Source organism: Lissotriton helveticus, chromosome 9 (assembly GCF_964261635.1).
Source record: "Lissotriton helveticus chromosome 9, aLisHel1.1, whole genome shotgun sequence".
NCBI lineage: Eukaryota > Metazoa > Chordata > Amphibia > Caudata > Salamandridae > Lissotriton > Lissotriton helveticus.
The window spans coordinates 926,408,444-926,428,399 of record NC_136070.1 but is presented as its reverse complement, the minus strand read 5'-3'; the positions used below and the strand labels follow the sequence as shown (position 1 = coordinate 926,428,399).

The following is a 19,956-nucleotide window of genomic DNA, read 5'->3' as shown; positions in this document are numbered from 1 at the left end:
ACACACACGCACACATGCGCATATACATGCCATGATCTCACCAACCGCATTAAACAAATATCTTTGCTTTTAATTGTGTGTGTATATATATATATATATATATATATATATATATATATATATATATATATATATATATATATATATATATATATATATCCTTCCTTCTGCAACACTGGCGGGTGTTTCGATTTGCTTTTCGTGTCAACCAGAGATGCGATAAGGAGCTCACGTTTCCAAAGTCGGCTGCCTGTCTTCTGGTGTCTGCGCAAGCAGTTTTTTCTTAGTCAAGGTGTTGGCATCAGGCAGCTCACCGACAGCAAAACGGGAAAGCATGGGACGCTGCTTCACGGCAGTCTGTGACTTCACGGATGGTGTTGGTACACTGTTACTAGCCCAGGACCTGGCGGACCCGTGCGCTGCAGGTTGAAGCGTTTTGCGGGGACTTGAGAGGCTCTTATGTTTTAATTGACTGAATCCAGTTTGCCCAGCCCTGCATACGCCACTAAACACAAGGATTTCTCCTCGGTTTCCCCACGTTACACTAACCCAGTTCTGGAGCATGCTGGGAGTTGCAGTGCCAGTAGTTCTATGCTGCAACCAACGACCACATTGTTTTGGGGGGGGCGTGCACTCAGCAATCAAGAGTGCTGCAGAGACTCACATCACCTTGATGCACGAACTTTCAGTCGGGCAGAGGCGTCTGAGGAAGGCTCACGCCGAAATGCATCACGCTGTATCTGCTTACAAATAAAGAACCTTGCATCAGTCCCCGTTTGTGGCTCCTTCCTTCGGCAACACTGGATGGTGTTTCGATATATATATATATATAGATAGATATATATATATACACACACACACTTTATCAACCCCGAAACCTTAATTATACCCATCACCCAATACCACCCCATAATCCTAAAAATACCCTTTCTCCACCCATAAACCCTAAAACACCGTTACCACCCAATACCTTACCTACCCTAAAAATACCCTTACCACCCAATACACTTACGTACCCCCAAACCCTACAAATACCTATACACCCTACCCACTCCATAACCCTAAAAACACCTTTGCCACCCAATAGCCTTACCAACTCTTAAACCCTGCAAGTACCCTTACCAACCAATACCCCTACCCTACACCCTAAAAATACTTACCACTGCATACTTTCACCCCTAAACCCTATAAACACTCTTATCACTTAATACGGTTACCCATCCCTAAACCCTATAAATACCCTTACCTCCCAATATCCTTACCCACTCCTAAACCCTAAAATCACCAAAACCACCTTATACAATTACCCATCCCTAAAACCTTAAAAAGCTCTTACCCTAATTCCTGATCTATATATTTATATTCAATGAATAAAAATAAAGGGTACTTGGATGTTATAGTTTAGGCCCCCGGCTTTGTTTTTTTTTACATTTTCTTCTGTATTTATCCCTATTTGTTTTGCCACCTTACCAGTATTTATCCCTATTTATTTTGTTTTATGTGAATAAATGAAGTTGTAAAATGGTATATTTCTACATTTATTTAACTAATAAACATGCACTCATACTTTTGACGCCAGTTATGTATTAGCAAATTAAACAACTAAAAACAACATAACACACCCACAGGTAAATATTTGCATTATACTACAAATGGATGTTGTCATGTCTGGTTATTTAAGTAAGTCTCACTCTGTATTTTTTTTTTAACTCCTCACACCATCTATCTGCTCAGCTGTCAGCCTGGAAAGGATTAAAGACAGTATGAAAAGTCATTGAAAAGAAGTCCAATTTTCTGTATTTTTCAATTATAAAAATTAAATCCAGGCAGGAAACCCAGTTATCTGTCTGTATTTATCAGTAAAAGTCAGTAAAACCAGAAAACTGGGAGTCTTAATTACAGTTTGCTGAATTTCTATGGTTTTGTGTGCAAAATCTGAACCAGTTATAGTTATTTCACGTAACTATAACTTTTTCCCTAAGGCAACTAACTATAACTTGTGCCCTAGGGCAACTATAAAGCTCATCCTGCCATGCACAGTTTTCTCATCAATAATTTCACTGCAAATGTTGCAGTGATATTATCAATGATGTCATAGAAGATGTCATGAGTAATGTAATATGTGGAGCAATTAGAAATGCATGGTGAGGGTGCGGGTAAAAGTCACCTTAGGGCACGAGTTCTAGTTACTTGAGTTAACCATAACTGCTGGAAAAAAATCCTATTTCTTAACTATAACATCCCTGTAACCTGGCTGGTTGAGTGGTTGTGTGAGTGCATGTGTGATTGGCTGCGTGTGGCTGTGTAGGTGTGAGAGCAGTTTTGTGGGTCTGGATCCACAGATATACCCAAATCCACAAGGATCATCCGTGATGATCCTTGTGCACTAAAAAAATGTATAACTGAAGATGGAGTCGATGACCTTGCGCTCTGTCACCTAAGGGAGGAGTCCCCTACCTCGTAAAAACGTATTCCAGAAAAACAAAGTGCAAACATCCGGACCCAACACTAGATGGCGATCTTTTGCAAAGCATGAGATCTACAGCTCACATGCCTTGAACAAAATATTTTTGGACAATTTTGTGCCTACAAAGGGTCCCTTCACAGACCCCTTCCATCAGTCCCATGCGGTCAGGGTACCTCTACCTAACCCCTTCTTTCACTTAAATTTTACATTTACTTTACCAGCTGGGATTTGAGTCCAGATGAACAAAATGGTGGCAGTAACTTTCCTCTCAGGTTGCTGCCAGCCAATCACAGCACTGCTGTCGGTGTGTATCCGCGTCTCTAGAAATACATACATTTTTTTCACATTAATAGCTCCAAAACTACTGAACAGATTTAGACCAAATTACAAAAAAGCCCTCTTTCTGGACCAAGACTAGCTTTCTACCAAAATCTGATGCAATTTTGTTTAACGGTTCGGGATGTAGTTGTGTTGAAAAACTCCAAAGGTAATTGCATGGGGGGAATGGATATTGGGACCCCCCATTTTTTTGGCCCCCGCTTGACGGATCACCCCAAAACTTTAAAGACAGCAGCTAAAGTGACTGGCAAACTAGTGTGTGTATATATCAGGCCCCCGCCATGCAGGCATGTCCCAAATCAAACGCCAGACGTGTTTCGAGAATTGAATCTCTTCCTCAGCGGAGTAAATTCATGGTGGAAATGAGAACACACTTCCTTGCGCACTCATTATTTAACCTATCCCTGCTCTGGTAGGCGTGGCCACGCTGTAGCCTTCTGGGATACGTAGTGCCAAGACGTCTTCCCCAGTGGGCGCGTTGTCATCTCCATCAAATTACAAAAATTAAAACCCATGTGGGCTGGCATGCAGTCATGGCGAGCCCCTGCTGTGCTTTTTAGATGCAGTCACGAGCTTTAAACAGGCTGCTCCCTGTAAAGCTCTGGCTTGTACTTCCTTCCGTTGTACGAACACCGATGGTGTCCAAACGGACCCGCTCCAGCTGGGGGTCTCTTGTTCACGACCAGGCAAGCCGTTTTTGTATCCACTGAACAGGAACCAAATTAGAACGGAGACCACAGGAGGCTTTTAAATTACTGCTCTTTATTCAAAAACGGCAGCTTGCTGGCAGGCCCCCGCCATGCAGACATGGCCCAAATCAAACGCCAGGCGCGTTTTGAGAATTGAATCTCTTCCTCAGCGGCGTAAATTCATGGTGGAAATGAGAACACACTTCCTTGCGCACTCATTATTTAACCTGTCCCTGCTCTGGTAGGTGTGGCCACGTTGTAGCCTTCTGGGATACGTAGTGCCAGGACGTCTTCCCCAGTGGGCGCGTTGTCATCTCCATCAAATTACAAAAATTAAAACCCATGGTGGCTGGCATACAGTCATGGCGAGCCCCTGCTGTGCTTTTTAGATGCAGTCACGAGCTTCAAACAGGCTGCTCCCTGTAAAGCGCCGGCTTGCACTTCCTTCCGTTGTTCGAACACCGAATAGCCACGGTATGCAGCCACAAAGCAAGGCAGGTCCAGCCTTGGTGATATGCTTGAATTAGTTTTGACATTTTGAACTACGGCGAAAGCACCCACTTGAGATGATTAAGGGGTGGACTACATCACCCAGAGGGCTGTGCAGATGGCCCCTCCTACATGAACAGGTGTTGGAAATAAATGTGCCTCCCTCGCAGCGCCTGCAGTTCGTGCAAAGCCACTGATGAAAGGGTGACTCCTGAAACACGTCTGGCTTGGATCGATTTCGATTTTGCTGCTCCTTGAATGCTCCTGCTGGCAGGTTGCCTACCGAATAAAGTGAGCTCAAATTATCTTCGTGTGGCGAATTTCCTCAATTGGGTTTCCTGTTTGGTGGTTTATACAGCGGCCTTTCCCAGTCGCGAGGAACCGCCCACCGCGGTTTGAGAGTCTGCGATGGCTCTACAAAGGGTTCAACGTGATAGAACGAAGAAGGCTGGGGACTTTACAGGGGGAAACCAGCTGTTTATAGCCACGGTATGCAGCCACAAAGCAAGGCAGGTCCAGCCTTGGTGATATGCTTGATGATTAAGAAGTGGACTACATCACCCAGAGGGCCCTTCCTACATGAACAGGTGTTGGAAATAAATGTGCATCCCTCGCAGTGCCTGCAGTTCGTGCAAAGCCACTGATGAAAGGGTGACTCCTGAAACGCGTCTGGCTTGGATCCATTTAAATTTTGCTGCTCCTTGAATGCTCCTGCTGGCAGGTTGCCTACCGAATAAAGTGAGCTCAAATTATCTTCGTGTGGCGAATTTCCTCAATTGGGTTTCCTGTTTGGTGGTATAGATATATATATACATATACACACACATACTAGCAGCCCGTCCCGACGTTGTCCGGGTATGAATTGCTGCCGGCCAGTAGTATATGGTTTTGTAGGATTTCGTTTTGATAGCATTTCTAATCTGTGACAGGCCTGTGAAACGCTCAGATTCACAGTGCACTGCTGATGCACTTAAGAGTGCGCGTTCAGTAGTGTGTGAACTCGAGTTTCCCTACTTTATTTTTCCTTGCAATATTATATAGCGCAAACTCGACAACATGGCATGAGCATGAGCACAATTTACATTACAGAAGAACACATTCATTTGTGGTAGGCATGGGGAGACAAAGCGATTTGCCTGGCATCATAGGATGTTGAGCTGATGCCGAGACTCAAACGTAGCTCCCCAGCTCTAAAGTTCTCAATTCTAGAACTTGTGGCGGGAGGTGTGTCTAAAAGTGTATGTCGGTGCTGGCCATCAATGAGAGAGACCTGTGCATTTTTCAAATGGGGGGTGAAAAAATATGAGTATGTTGCTGGAGATGTGGGCCGCCGTGCCACCAATGTACTTACCGGGGGAGAGTAAACACCCATTATTCCGCAAGTTTTCTTTCCGCATACTATCACTCCGCATACTTTCATTACGAAAGTACCATGACTCCGCAATGCCATTATAACGCATGGCATTACATTTTATATGCTTTTACCACGCATACATTTACAACGAAATTCATTGTAAATGCATGAATGGTAAAAGCGTGTTTTTTTAAAATGTTTGGATAAGGTAAGTATGGGTATAGGGGTATATGTTTTGGGGTACTGAGGTATATGTTTTGGGGTGTTTGGGTATTTTAAGGGTTCAGATATAGTTTTGGGTTATGGGGTAGTTTTAGGGTTTAGGGATAGGTATGGGTTTTGGGGTACAGGGGTATTTTTAGGGTTCCGGGCTAGGTTTGGGTTTTGGGGTATAGGGGTATTTTTAGGGTTATGGGGTAGGTTTGGGTTTTGGGGTACTGGGGTATTTTAAGGGTTCAGGGCTAGGTTTGGGTTTTGGGGTACAGGGTTTTTTTTAGGGCTCAGGACTAGGTTTTGGGGTACAGGGGTATTTTAGGGTTCAGGGGTGGTTTTGGGGTACAGTGGTATTTTTAGGGTTCAGGACTAGGTTTGGGTTTTGGGGTAAAGGGGTATTTTTAGGGTTCAGGGGTAGGTTTGGGTTTTGAGGTAGAGGTGTATTTATAGGGTTCAGGGCTAGGTTTGGGTTTTGGGGTACAGGGGTATTTTTAGGGTTTAGGGATAGGTTTGGGTTTTGGGGTACAGGGTATATTTATAGGGTTAAGATGGGTTAGTGTTTAAGGGTGTTGAGGTATTTTAAGGAGTAAGGGTGGGTTATGATTATGGGGTGCAGGGGTATTTAAAGGGAGCAGGGTGGGATTAGCACACGATATGAGACATGGCATGAAGGGCGGAACGTACCACACGCCCCCAGCGTTTGTCACGCCCACAGCACAACGCAGACACGCCCACAAGGGACTACTTTGCTGGCACAGTTTTTACCTGTTAAATGTATATGGTGGGCGTCTGCATAGCCTATGTCCTTCTGCTGCAACTGCCCTTTCCAACGCGGTATTGGGGGGTGTTATTGGTGCTGTGGTTCCTGAGATTACCCGCCTCAAAGGTTTGGGCTCTCTCTTTATTATATTAGTGTATATATATATATATATAGCCCACTGCAGGCAGGTCCGTGTCTGCACCGACAATGATGCAGCGAAAAACGGAATGAAGTGAAGCTGAAACCGAGGCAGGCTGGTGCAAGCTTCTGCTCCTAATGATGGTTACAAAGCAGGGCTGGTCCCCTGAAAGACTTTTCATCCTTTATTGAGTTTTAATTTGATTTGAACAGCGCATCCACTTGGATTGAATATCTGCGCACTACATTTACCAAGAGGCTTTGCAGCCACGCCCACCAAGGCAGGTGATTTAATTAAGAGTGCATGAGCAGCAGCGCTGTTTAAAGACTTTGCCACTGAAGAAAGGTGATTCCTGAAACGCGTCTGGCAGTGATTTTATGGATGTTGGTGCCTCCAGAAGGGGCTTGCTGGCAAACCTTCATTAAAGAAAAGTGAGCAATATTTCCTTCGTGTGGCCTCACCTTAATGGGATCCTGTCAGTGTTGGATGTTAAACGGCCGTGTCCCGGTCGTGAGGTGAAGCCCACTGCAGGCAGGTCCGTGTCTGCACCGACAATGATGCAGCGAAAAACGGAATGAAGTGAAGCTGAAACCGAGGCAGGCTGGTGCAAGCTTCTGCTCCTAATGATGGTTACAAAGCAGGGCTGGTCCCCTGAAAGACTTTTCATCCTTTATTGAGTTTTAATTTGATTTGAACAGCGCATCCACTTGGATTGAATATCTGCGCACTACATTTACCAAGAGGCTTTGCAGCCACGCCCACCAAGGCAGGTGATTTAATTAAGAGTGCATGAGCAGCAGCGCTGTTTAAAGACTTTGCCACTGAAGAAAGGTGATTCCTGAAACGCGTCTGGCAGTGATTTTATGGATGTTGGTGCCTCCAGAAGGGGCTTGCTGGCAAACCTTCATTAAAGAAAAGTGAGCAATATTTCCTTCGTGTGGCCTCACCTTAATGGGATCCTGTCAGTGTTGGATATATATATATATATATATATATATATATTTATATCAATCAATCAATATCAGTTTCACTTACATGCAAAATACGTACATTTTGGTTGTAAAGATATTCATGGTAAAGGTATTGCGTGGTAATGACTGCGTGGTAAAGGTTTTCTCAGATACAGGCAAATCCCTATTGTTTACCTCCTCCCCTCTTCTAAAATGCTTATTAATTTGGCAATCTCACAGGCTATTATATGATTATCTTGATACGTATCATTTGTAGACTATGTTTTATGCGATACCATCTTTTTTACACTCCTATCCCCGTTCATAGATTACAACTTCAAAGATAATTAAACTTTCCTAAAAAAAACATGGCCCAGACACTTTTAACTAGAAAATATATGTTGACAAGCAATCTCTTAGAAGTTTTAGAAAATCTTGACATTAGCCATTCTGAAAAGAAACACTTTTCTGCAAAGCATTAGAGCATGAAGCCTGACAATGTTGCTATCAATATACTTAGCATATACGTAAATGAAGTCAGGTCTCTCTCACTAGTGGCATAAGATCAATGGAGAAAATAAAGCATGGGATAGAACATGTATGCAATGACTAAAAGAAGCAATAATAAAATTAATTACTTTTATATACCGATTGATGCTGCAGATTTTGCTGCTTCTAATCACTGGAATTAACAGGTATTATTTACATTAACGCTCAATTTTCTAACCTCCATATAATGAAGGATTGAGTTTGCCTCGTCAGGATTCAAACCTGTGCCAGCAGCAGGTACTTGATTTAGTTGAACCATCCTAGCATGACAATTCATGCCTAACGGTATTGTCAAATAAAGACAGAGCACTGGAAGATAGCTTACTTTGGGCCTGATTTAAAGTTCATGTTGGGCAGCTAGGCACACCATAGGCGCCAAAAAGCTTTGATTGCTTTGTAAAGTGCAAATCCTGAAAATCAGCTTATTATGATGGATATTTCGAAGTTGTAGTTTAGTGGGTAGCAATGTTGGGGAGTATAAGAGGAGTGACCATGCAAAGCACTTAAAGTTGGAAATCTACCCAGCGCATAGGAGTAAAATATTTGTGAATTGGCCCCTAATGTTTTGTTGCTGGGAGAGGAGTTCGAGTAGTACTGCACTACAATACACAACAATATTAGTTGGTCGACAGCTTCTCTAGCCACCATGGGAGCATAGTTCACATCTACTAGCAGTTTCCTGTGAGGTCAACAGAATACCCAAACACAGATACATATATTATTAGTTATTAAAGTAAGTTTTAAACAAAATAAGGCTATTGTTAGCTCTCTTATGTTTAGAAGGAAGCACTCCTGCAGAGGAAGAACAGCAAATTAAACAATTAACTGGCTAATGCGTACCCTATTTCAACTTCAGCAAAAACAACAAGGTGATTGAAGAAATGGTTGAATTAATGTCAGCAACTTGCAATCACTCTGGGCTGCATTCCAGAAAGCCAAGACTGATTTCCATAGAGCTGGTTCTAAATTGAGTTGACATGGTAGGTGAAAAACGAAGGCTTGGAAGAAGGCCCGAGCTATTGTCAGTGGCTCAGACTCAAGCATTCTATCCATCACCTAGTTTTTAATACGGTCTTTCAACTTCATTCACCTTCCATCATCTCTATCAACTCTAGCAATGACATGATCATTAATGCCAAGCTCATAATGGCAGTTGAAAAGTGAACCAAACTAAAAATGCTTGTCACGGATACGCTCAACTGTGAGAAACTGCTCAATGTCAATGGTGGTAAATGTCTGCAATTTCTCCACTTGAGTCAGATTGCAGCCTTGAACCTCATGGCCAGATATCGCAGCTTATTGTCTAGGACATAGTGCTTCTACAACCATCCACTTTCTCTCTTGATTCAATTTCTAACTGACAGGGAGGAGGTAGAATTTTTTTTAAAACAAGAGTCTCAAATGCATCTTTTACATACTTCTTATACCTCTAGTCTCCATTCGGAGGAAAAAATTCTACCCCAGTAGTTGTTTGGCAATATATGCGAGTATTAAGTGGCACATCTTCAGCAGACATCACAGACCAGATGCACCAGAGTTGTGGTCCGCTGTGTCTCCCCAAGAATGTTCACATACTGCATACCATAGCAGATTGATGGAGCGAGGTTCAGAATAACATTTTGTTCTGACTCGCAAAGTTAAACTTCCATAATATAATAATCGTATTAATCAGCATGAAGTGAAATGTACTAATCAACCTAGTTTAAAATGCATACACGACACAAGGGATTAACATATGTGCTTTATGTTGCAAATTGCAAGTTCGTAAAAATAATAAACTAACCTTGTCTATTGTCTTTGTCAATATTAAATGCGGCTCTATAATGAATGGCATGTGCTTATTTGTGTGTGCTTATGTTATGTCTTTTCGTCTATATGTGGCACAAGTTCGAGGAGGAATCCTGTGGCCTATGAGAAGAATGTAAATATATAGTCGCTGCTAAATGTGCTTTGTCTAGGTAACATTTATTATTGGGTTAATAATTAGCAAAGGGGTGGGTAAAAGAACAAATTCTAATTCTTCAATTAATTGATGTCTTGTGTTTGTTTAAACATTAGTTTCCAAATGGGCCTAAGAAAATGCCTGGCAGAGCTGCAGAATATGAAACTTGACCAGAGTGAAGCCTTCACTCATGCGCAGAAGAAAGAGCTTTTTGCTGAACAATCAACGTTTAATGCAGAAGCAGTTTTGGTCGAGTTGAATGTGTTCTTGGTGACAAATCCAAGGACAGGATGCGGCAATGCTGCCACGATTAGGAAGTAAAGTTTTGTGCTCGGGCGAATGTAACTTTTTTGAGGAAGCAAAAGGATGGAGAATCTAAGAACAATAAGGGCTTATGAGGAGGCCCCGGACTTGGTCAGGAGTGAATGACCTAATGGTGGACTGACAGGGCTCAGCCAATCGAAAGTTCGGATTTTCAGAAAAGAATGCAAGATTTAGTTACTTTAGCTAGCCAGAAAGGTATAAAAATTGCCCCCTTGGGCAGGAGGGCGCTTCTCGCTTTCCGATTCCTGAAGGGCGTGTCGTGCTGAAGGACTTGTTGGAGCACGTAAGGATAACAGGCTTAAATGATTATTTTCTTTAGGTGGAGCGAGTTTTAGACAGGGAAAATAGGGCTTAGGTGATGGAAACTTTTTATTTTACTTTAATCATGCTAATTGATTTTGCTTGACATTGCCAGTCTAATTTACTATTCCTCAATTAAATGCTGCTAATTTTATGCTAATAAAGAGAATTTAATAAAATGCACCTTCCTTGAATAAATAGTTAATAAATAAGATTTTGAAACGACAAGCTGGTCTTTTTTATTCATGGTCTTGTTACCATCAGTTGATCCATTTGCCTTAGAGACTTAATTAAATGATAAGTATTGCAAATACCATGGTAAGAAACGTTATACTGCAGTTGTATATAAATGTGTAAATAGTTTGTGAATAGGATCTGATTAATTAGGTCACATGATTCAGCCGCTCAAAAATTGTCTCGTTGGTTTATGGGCCTTGTGAGTGATTTATGATTAAAGGTAAGTATTGTGGAGTTGGGTAGCGTTGGTGAGACATTTTCTATAGGGGCGCTGGATCAGGATGCACACTGAAGAAGCTGCACCAGATTCTGGAAGTATTTTACAACCCAGAGTGACTCAACTGGGACACTCCATACTCTAAAGTTTTCTGCGATAGAATCTCCAAAGAGCTCATAGAAAAAACTAAACACTAGAGGAAAGGGGCATCTTGAGAATAAAGCAGCTAACGTTCCTGTAAAAACCCACCTAAGAGGCAGACACACGAAAGATAAATAACCGCCTAAAGCTAATCATTGTGAAAACAGATGATGACCTGCAAACAGTGTCACAAACACAAACATATGACCACATGGCAAAAAGAATTGGATGCCCGTCCAGCAAAGTCAAGAAAAGTGTGGAGCCTCGTGTTACCATGGACGTAGAACTAGCCCTGATCCTTGATGTCAACCAAGTCACTGGGAACACCTTCCACCATCAAAACTTCAGGATATATTATATTATTACTCGGAAACAAACAAAAGGTACAAGCTTTTCTCACTCTTGTGATCCCAAAGCTAGACTACGCCAACAGCTTGTATCTAGGGGCAATATGCTTTCTAATACAGAAGATGCAAGAAATCCAGAATGTGCGGAAAAGCTTCTTCTTGCACACTGCTAACACCACATGACTTGAGTCTTGCAAGCCCTTCAGTGGTTATGTACAGCTAGTCGATTAATGTTCATGGTGCTCTACACCTTTCACAGAGCTTCCTAACTAAAAGCATCATTATATTTACAGTTAAAATTCAAACAATAACACAAAACAGGATGCTCTTTTGCGATTAGCATCGGGGAGCGTATAATAAGAAATCCACAGGAGGTGCTGAATTCTCAGTCCAAGCAGAAAAGCTCTGGAACTCCTTGCCAAGCAAAACTAAAAATGTACTGCAGCATATCCAATTCAGATGAGAGGTAAGCACTTCATAGCGGTTTGCAAGGTAACCCAGACAACTAGTCTCCTGGCAAAAGATTGGAACTACAAACTACGACTACCATACGGCCCGTGGTTAACACTAGTTGGCCAGCTGCTGACAACACTATGACAGATGCACATAATCTACCTGTGCGTGTATCAAGAGGGAGAGAGAGGACCAGAAAGCTAGTCCATGTCCCCCGGTTATATATTGTAAATCAAAAAGAGACTAGCTTAATTGAATAAAGAAAAACCAAATGATTTATTTTATCAAGGACTCTAGTATGTTTTGTCACGGGTTAGTGGCACCTGGTAGGTGTGCTCATGAAGCCCTCACCCACCAACCTAGTTGGTGGCATGCTTCATCATCGGGCCCACCCAGTGACACCTAGCGTGTCCCGGGTGTGCTTCGACGCCTGATTACAGCGGAGCAGGTATGTCGCTGTGTGTGCGGTGAAGACTGTTATGAGAGTGAGTTTAAAACAGCTTGGCGGGGATCCCAGTGCCCGAGGGCAAATTACACTTTAATGGCTGGGTCACCGTCAGCGGTTAAAAATAAGGCTGTTGGATGTTAGAGGCGAGTTACGACCTCCCACATCCTAGGGAGTGTCAACATGTTTCAGCCAGTGCCTTATGAATAAGCTGGCTTTCTTCAGGACAGATAAAAGGGTGTGTGCAGTTAAAACTAGTGGGTGTATAATTCAGACTATGTGTATACACGCCCTAAAGTGTTTTTCTATGTGTGAGTGGGGGATTCCCATCTCAGAAAACACGCTAGTTTTTCAAATGTGCTACTTCAAGGTTAGAGAAGTGGCATGGGTTGACCAGAATTCTTGGTCAGAGCCTGCCGTAGACCTGTACTGCCTCCTTCGCTGCACCCGTGACAAAACATACTAGAGTCCTTGATAAAATAAATCATTTGGTTTTTCTTTATTCAATTAAGCTAGTCTCTTTTTGATTTACAACATAATCTACCTGTGCCAGAAGTAAGTTCCCTCCCTCCTACTATAGAGGAACTATAACAAATATGCAATCATGGTATCACCTGTGTGAGTGGGATATAATCAATCATTCCAGCCTACCCTTTGGACAATCAGGTGATGCCTATAGTGATCGGTCACCCATTGCAGGCCACTGGAAGACTTTAACACATACCACACCTGCTGGTCCCAACTAGCCACATATTCTGACCATCACGAGACACATTATAGTTGAGAATCTATTGAGAACAGTTATACAAGGAATGACTAAGCCAGTACATCCAGGGAGATCTCAGTTTCTCACTGCTTTCCTATGCCATAAGAACTCAGAGTGGATTACCTCCTCCTCTAGTCAACATATTAATTTAGACCGAGAATATAAAGAAATCGTAATAAAATAATTGACCCTGGAAAGCTAATCACAAATACCGGCACACTACAAATTATTAATTGTATAAACACTGCGTGTGCTACCACTCGCACTCATGGGTCGTGCGGCCCGGTTTAAAATGATGGCGCTCCCACGCCTACTATATATGCTGCAGAACTCACACTATGAGGCACCCCCTGGCACTATTGTGGAGCGGAGCATCTCCTTGTATTGCTCTATGCAAACTCCCTGGCGGGGGGGGAGATTGTTGTCTTCTGACAGGGGTCTTGCGGTGACGGATATTCGCAGCTATTACTGGGCCTCGTAGTTGGCGAATGTTAATGGTTGGATGTTTGAGGATCGGGCGGAACCAGCTTATAGGGTCGATAGACCGGACATGGGATTGGACATTGCTCTACAGGAGGGCGAGTTGATAGGCTCCTTCCAATGTATACACAGACGGTGGTGAGGGTGTGGCAAGCTGCCACAAAGTACTTGGGGTGGGAGAAGAAACTCTCCAGAATTACAACACCATGGGCAGGAGATTTTCTGAAGGAGGTAGGAAGCTTGGACGGTTTGCCCAAATTGGAATTGCTAGGAATAAAGACACTAGGCAACATTTGGAGAGGAAGAGCGTATGTCACATTCAAAGAGTTGCAACGAGATTACACGATTGGGCAGGGGGAATGGCTACCATACATGCAATTAGGACATGCACTGAGGAAACACATCAGGGTAGGAGAAACAATAGTAGAGGCCGCCCCATTAGAGGATAAGGTATTGACAGAGCAGATACGTGAAAAGACAATATCCCTCTTCTATAGAAAGATAATAAATAATGCCCCAGACCCCATGAACACACTTAAGCAGACATGGGAACAAGATGCCGGCACTATCGGCACTATAGATGAAGATCAATGGGTGGAAGTGCGCCAGGGCCCAAGGGAGGTGATAATTCGGGCCAGATTTCGGCTCATACAACTCAAGGTGCTGCATAGAGTGTACTATCCCAGGTCAGTGCTGTATAGAATGGGGAGGTGTGAAAGTGCGAGCTGTCACAGGGGATATGGGTTGGAGGGATCCTTTTATCACTTACTCTGGGAGTGCCCGAGCATTCAAGAGTTTTGGACTAAGATAGCTAGGGAGATGTTGGAGGTGGTGGGTATGGAAGTCCCACAAGACCCTAAATGGTTCCTTCTAATAACTGAGGCTAATGAAGATTGGCCTCAACATGTGAAGCAGTGGTTGGTGTTGGCGGCTGTGGTTGCTAAACACTATATAGCAAGGAAGTGGGGGGCGATGTCCACCCCAACACTGGAGGAATGGAAAAACGATCTGGCCTGGTGCTGGCAAGCAGAATTAGTGATTTATAAAAGTAGAGGCTGCCCTAAGAAAGGGGAGAAAATCTGGTTGACTCTAAAAGGGAAGCAGGGAACAACTGTGTTCATTATTGTCGACTTAGATTTATCAATAGAGATAGATAATTCAACTGTTAAAATGGGATTGATGATACAATAATTGCTCTTTGTATGTACAACAATTTTGTGGATTAATAAAATAAAAAAATAAAAAATTGTGTGCCTCTCCCACACCACATCATAGCACTAAGTGCAGAGGCTAAGGCAAGAAACTAGCGCTTCTCTAGTCCCTCATGCACAACACAAACACTTCCCATGTAGGTGCAGTACAGAGACAATACGTATAAAACCGCACATGCTACACTGTGTAGTATGCTACTCATGTGGGTAAGCACTTTCGCGCTCCATGTAGGCGCAATATAAATGCTAAAATACAATGCAAACCTGGACCAGATTAAAATCTGAAGCACAGCATATTTTTTTTAAAAATGCCCCGATTGTCATTCAAATTGTTTGCTAACTAGGTTGAAGAAATCTTACCCTATTCAATCTTTTGGTCAAAAATATAATAAACCACCTTCAAAATCGCCCCACAGTCCAGGAATCAACCTGAAGCAGGATACCACATGGTTCCAGCTACTTATTAAATGCAACTAAGACCTATCAGCACCACAGATATCGCTCCAATCCAGAAAGTAAACATGCTATAGAAAGTCCACAGCACTACCTCCCATATCCTGAGTGCCTTCTCTTGCCACCTTTCAGTACACCAATGGGAGGGCGACTATCAGAGTTGTGTGCCTGACGTCACCAGAAATGTCTAAAGGTTACACATTTTAAGTATTCCACTGTATAGAGAAGAATATATGTCAGATGTACTTCAATAACTGCCATCATATGGAAAAAAGGTGCAGTAGAAAAGGATGTTGAAAAGGATGTTACTTCTTCATTAATAGCTATTAAATAACGGTGTATCCGTCAGGCGTATTTCGTACAAAGCCACCTTTCTTTGAATGTCCTTATTGATTTATTTTCCATTCAAATTGTGCCTAAGAGATGCAGTTTCTCTCTCCCTCAATAATTTATGTGTAGCCCCAAATCAGTTTTCCTTAACTTAAGTGACAACATTCCAGCTTTAGGCTTCGCTTCTTACAGAACATCTTCAGCAGTTGATCCACGTTAAGGTCATACATTACAGGCATGCACTCATGTATGCTAGTGATAGAGCGGTTTCTGAATATTTAAAAAATGTGTGTCAATAGTCTTGAACATTTCTGCAACAAAACGAAAAGGCTGCACTTTGCAAAACCATATTTCCCTGTCCTTGGCAAAAATATGCCCGTACTAAGTCTCTTTTCCATATTGGTTTGTCACAAGCCATGATGTTGGTTTTCATTTCTCCTTTATTTGCACGTAAATAAATATACACTTTTATAAAGATTTCTGTTGAAGTGCTGTTCTTGAACTCCAGATGAAGCCTTTTACTACTTTCAAGGTTCTTCCTCGCTTTATTTCTGTAGGCTTATACATTATGTGAGGCTGCCATGGTTTTGAATGTAACCAGATTTTCACTTAAGCATTTGAGGACATTAGCTCAAAAGGGTTGTTCCGATTTCCATTTTGGGGATGGTATTAGAATTGTGCTAGAAGATGGTGTGTTACATTTTGATTTGCCGATTTTTTGAATGATGTGTGATCTCCTTAAGACTGTCTGAAAAATGTCCATTGTGTTTTCTATAAAGGGACTGTTTAGAGGTGAGGAGGTTGGCCCCTAGAGAGCATATCTGAATCGGTCGGTCTCTTGATTCAGGCGTAAAAATATTTTAATCTGAAATATGGCGTACTGTCATTTCTCTTTGCTACATTCAATTGAGCCTTCTGCTAATGCCCTATGTTGGTCTGCCATGCATCCTGACTATTTCATTTTGCCTTCTGTAATGCACTTTAACTAATAAACCTTTGTGGTTTTGAGTTTAAAGAAGGCGTCAAGTTTCTTTTTGCCTCTAGATTTAATCGATTATGCGGATTTATTTGCTGTTAATCTGCTATCTGTAGGGACCTGTTGCCTTATTCAACTTGAGGTTAACATCGTTCTCGATCCTGCATAGGCGCTTTATCTGAGATTATCAAACAAGATAGCGTCAATACTAGCTTTGGCAAAAAAAAAAGTCTACATAACCACCTGGAGTCGGCAGGGTACACTTCTCCTACAGAAAGCATTGGATTACAATATTAGGAAAAATAATTTATAAGTGACAATGCGATCTCAGCCAATAGGCATGATGCTGAACATTTTTTATGATGGTAATATAGTGAGCGGCTCTACCCCCCCAGCCCCTGCCCACGTGGGCATAATAATTTTCAGCTGTATCCAGTTCTTGAGGTCCATAAAAGGAATCTAGAGTCTTTGGAGATCAAATCCCTTTATGGACCAGAAACGCACCAGCATTACTGGCCTGAGTCTAGCTCCCAGTTTGGGCAGCAGAGTTCACCACTGCGCTGGGGATGGAGTCCATGTCTCCTCCGGAGAAGAGTATTGCAGGCTCGCCGTATCAAGAGGTTGAGCAAGTCTGACCCTTTTGGGGTGAGTCAGGTGAGCAAGCCTCAACGAGACTGTGATTTCCAGAGAATTTCATTGTGAAATGGAGACCAACTCCTCCTATTGACAATCTATTGTAGTAACGACCTGATCAGGCAATTCCATCTATTGACTCCTCCACTCTCTCCCAGTCGAGTTCTAGCCTCTGCACTGTGGAGATGGTTGCTGCTAGACAGGCGACATTAGAACCTGACCACACGAAGTGCAGGAAGAGATCCTCTGCCATTGTTCATGCACTTTGCGATTGGCTGCCTAAACTAATAAATCGGATGTGAGAAAGTGGCTATATATATACTGGATTAGAAGGAAGTACAGTGTGTATAGAGTCCACCAACCCCAGAGGTATAACAGAGGTTAAAGTCAGAACTGCCCTTACTCTCCAAAGTGGTAGCTTGATCAAGCAGTAAGGCAGTACCAGAGGGCAGTCGAGGAAGGTCTTTGGGCACTGGACTTCAGGTCCCAGTCGCCGGGGGGACGTCCTCGTGGTCTTGGTTCGGGTCGGCCCAGCCTCGGCTGGTGCAGAGTGGGCTGGTCCGGAGCTTCCTGGTGGGCACCAGGTGGGTTGTTGCAGCAGAGCCTCTGCTGATGGGAGTCCCAATCGTCGAGAGGGTCAAGGCAGGCAGGTCCTCTGGGTGTCCCAAGGTTGCTGTCCGCGGAGGTCGCCGGGTTTAGGCAGGAGCAGGTTCCAGGATCAACAGGCCGGTAGGGCTGGGGCCAAGTCAGTTGTTGTTGTCCTGTTAGCAGCTGCACGGCGGGACGTCTTCTTCTTGATCTTCTTTCTTCTTTTTGATATCGGAATCTGAGGAAGGAAGATTCAGGGAGCCCCTAAATACTAAATTTAGGGGCGTTACAGGTAGGGCAAGGGCAGGGACCAATGGGCCCCTGTCCTAGGGTGAGTACAACCCCTAGCCTGCTCCTCTCCTGTGGGAGGGGGGCAGGAGCCTAGCTGGGATTGGGCAGGACTCCCCATCTACAAGATGACCGGAGCCCGGGGTCATGCTTCACCTCGCCTCCTCCACCTGAGGGTTGGAGTTGGCACAGGTTGGCACCCCCCCCTTCCTGACGTGGTTTTTCCCGCCAGAGTGGGGGTAGGACTGGTGGGGGGCTGGTTGCTGGGTACAGCAAATGGTCAGAGGCGGTATGCCTTTGAAGCTTCCCCCTGTCCATCCTGGGGGAGGAGACATAGCACCTCGCCCAGGATGTGCTTTGTTGCAGACCCAGGAGTGCGGGGTCTCTCCACCCAGGGGTCCAGCAACATGTCTGCTGGGTGGCAGCCTCTGCAGCCACTCAGCCCAGACGTGGATTGTAGGTTCAGGATTTTGGAGGGCATCTCTAAGATGCCCTCTCGTGCATGTTACATTAAATCCCACACTGGCATCAGTGCGGGTTTAATGTGCTGAGAAGTTTGGTACCAAACTTGTCAGTTTTCAGTGAAGCCATTATGGTGCTGTGGAGTTCGTGAATGACAACCTCCCAGCACCATATACTCTTAAATGGCAACACTGCACTTACAGTGCCCAGGAATGGCCCTGGGTACTGTAGGGGCACAGGGCTCATGCACCTGGGCCCTCACCTCCGGCATAGGGCACCCAGCTAGAGGGGTGACTGAAGTATGCCAGGGCAGTGGGTTCTGTGGGCATGGCACACAGGGATGTGTGCTATGTCGACTCTTGCTTTAGTTCTGTACTCAGCCTGCAAAGGCAGTGTGCTGGAGCTAGGGTACAGGGCCCCTGAGGGTGGCACAATAAGTGCTGCAGCCCTCGGGGGTCCTCTCTGGTCACCATGCCCTGGGTACCTAGGGTACCATTTACTAGGGGCTGACAGGGGCCAGAGATGCCAATTGGGTATTTTGTTTCAGCATAGCTTTTCTTTGTAGGGAAGAAACACAGGCCCTGGGTACCTGATTGGCAGGGACCCAGGGCACAGTCAGTCAAAGTACATCAGCAGTTCAAATTGGGGCATACCAAGACAAGAAAGATGGCACTTTCTCACATCAGACATAAATGGTAATTATCAGAAGTGAAGGCGACATGCCAAGGGCACTGCCCCCTTCTAAGCTCATCTTCAGTCCAGCCTACCACAAAATTCTTTCAAGGGGGATACCCTCACACAAGAGGTGCACCAGACATGTGTGACCACACTACTAGCTCTACTAATCCATATATTTGAGAATCAGCATTTGGCACCTGCCTTCTTGGTGCAACCTAAAACTTCTTGTGGGTCACAATCACTAACAACAGTCCATCACCACAGAACTTACTCTCTTCTGGCTGTCCGCTCTCAGAGAAAGAAGACCTCATGGAAGACAGATCAGTCATATTTGACCAGAAGCAGCTTGATCAAAAGTTAAATAAACACACTCGGCTCCTCTTCGCTTTAAAAGCAAAATCTGCATATACTATACTGTCCCCCATCACAAGCTCAGACTCCATTCCTAGATGTTCTACATGCAAAGTTACAGCCAGGAAGGAGGCTCTATATCTTCCTTCTCAGCTGCTGGTGCCACTCATGCAAACTTGCACAAACCTGTGCTGCCTGGGTGCCACAGGACCAACCCTAATTCCAGCCTTTCCTATCCTTTCTGACATGATGTACTACACACCTCTACGTACGTGGTTACCAGGTTGGTGGCAGTCTCCTGGTACTGCTGGGACGCAGCGCGCTCAGGGTGCGGCAGTGTAATTCTTTTAACCTTGCTAAAGCATTTTATTCTCTGTTTGTTTAG

At 43.9% G+C, this 19,956-nt stretch overlaps 1 protein-coding gene across 5 annotated transcripts in view; it reads right to left on the bottom strand.

Annotated features, from left to right (window-relative positions):
• LOC144782015 (adenosine deaminase domain-containing protein 2-like) overlaps window positions 1-19,956 on the bottom strand; it is a 582,918-nt gene that overhangs the window by 49,088 nt on the left and 513,874 nt on the right. Inside the window, exon 10 of one of the 5 annotated variants that reach the window (XR_013601099.1) lies at window positions 2,686-2,787. The exons of the other annotated variants lie outside the window; for them this stretch is intronic. The gene's annotated coding sequence lies outside the window, so the exon portion shown is untranslated. The remainder of the gene's footprint in view (window positions 1-2,685; window positions 2,788-19,956) is intronic. 5 annotated transcript variants of the gene reach the window in all.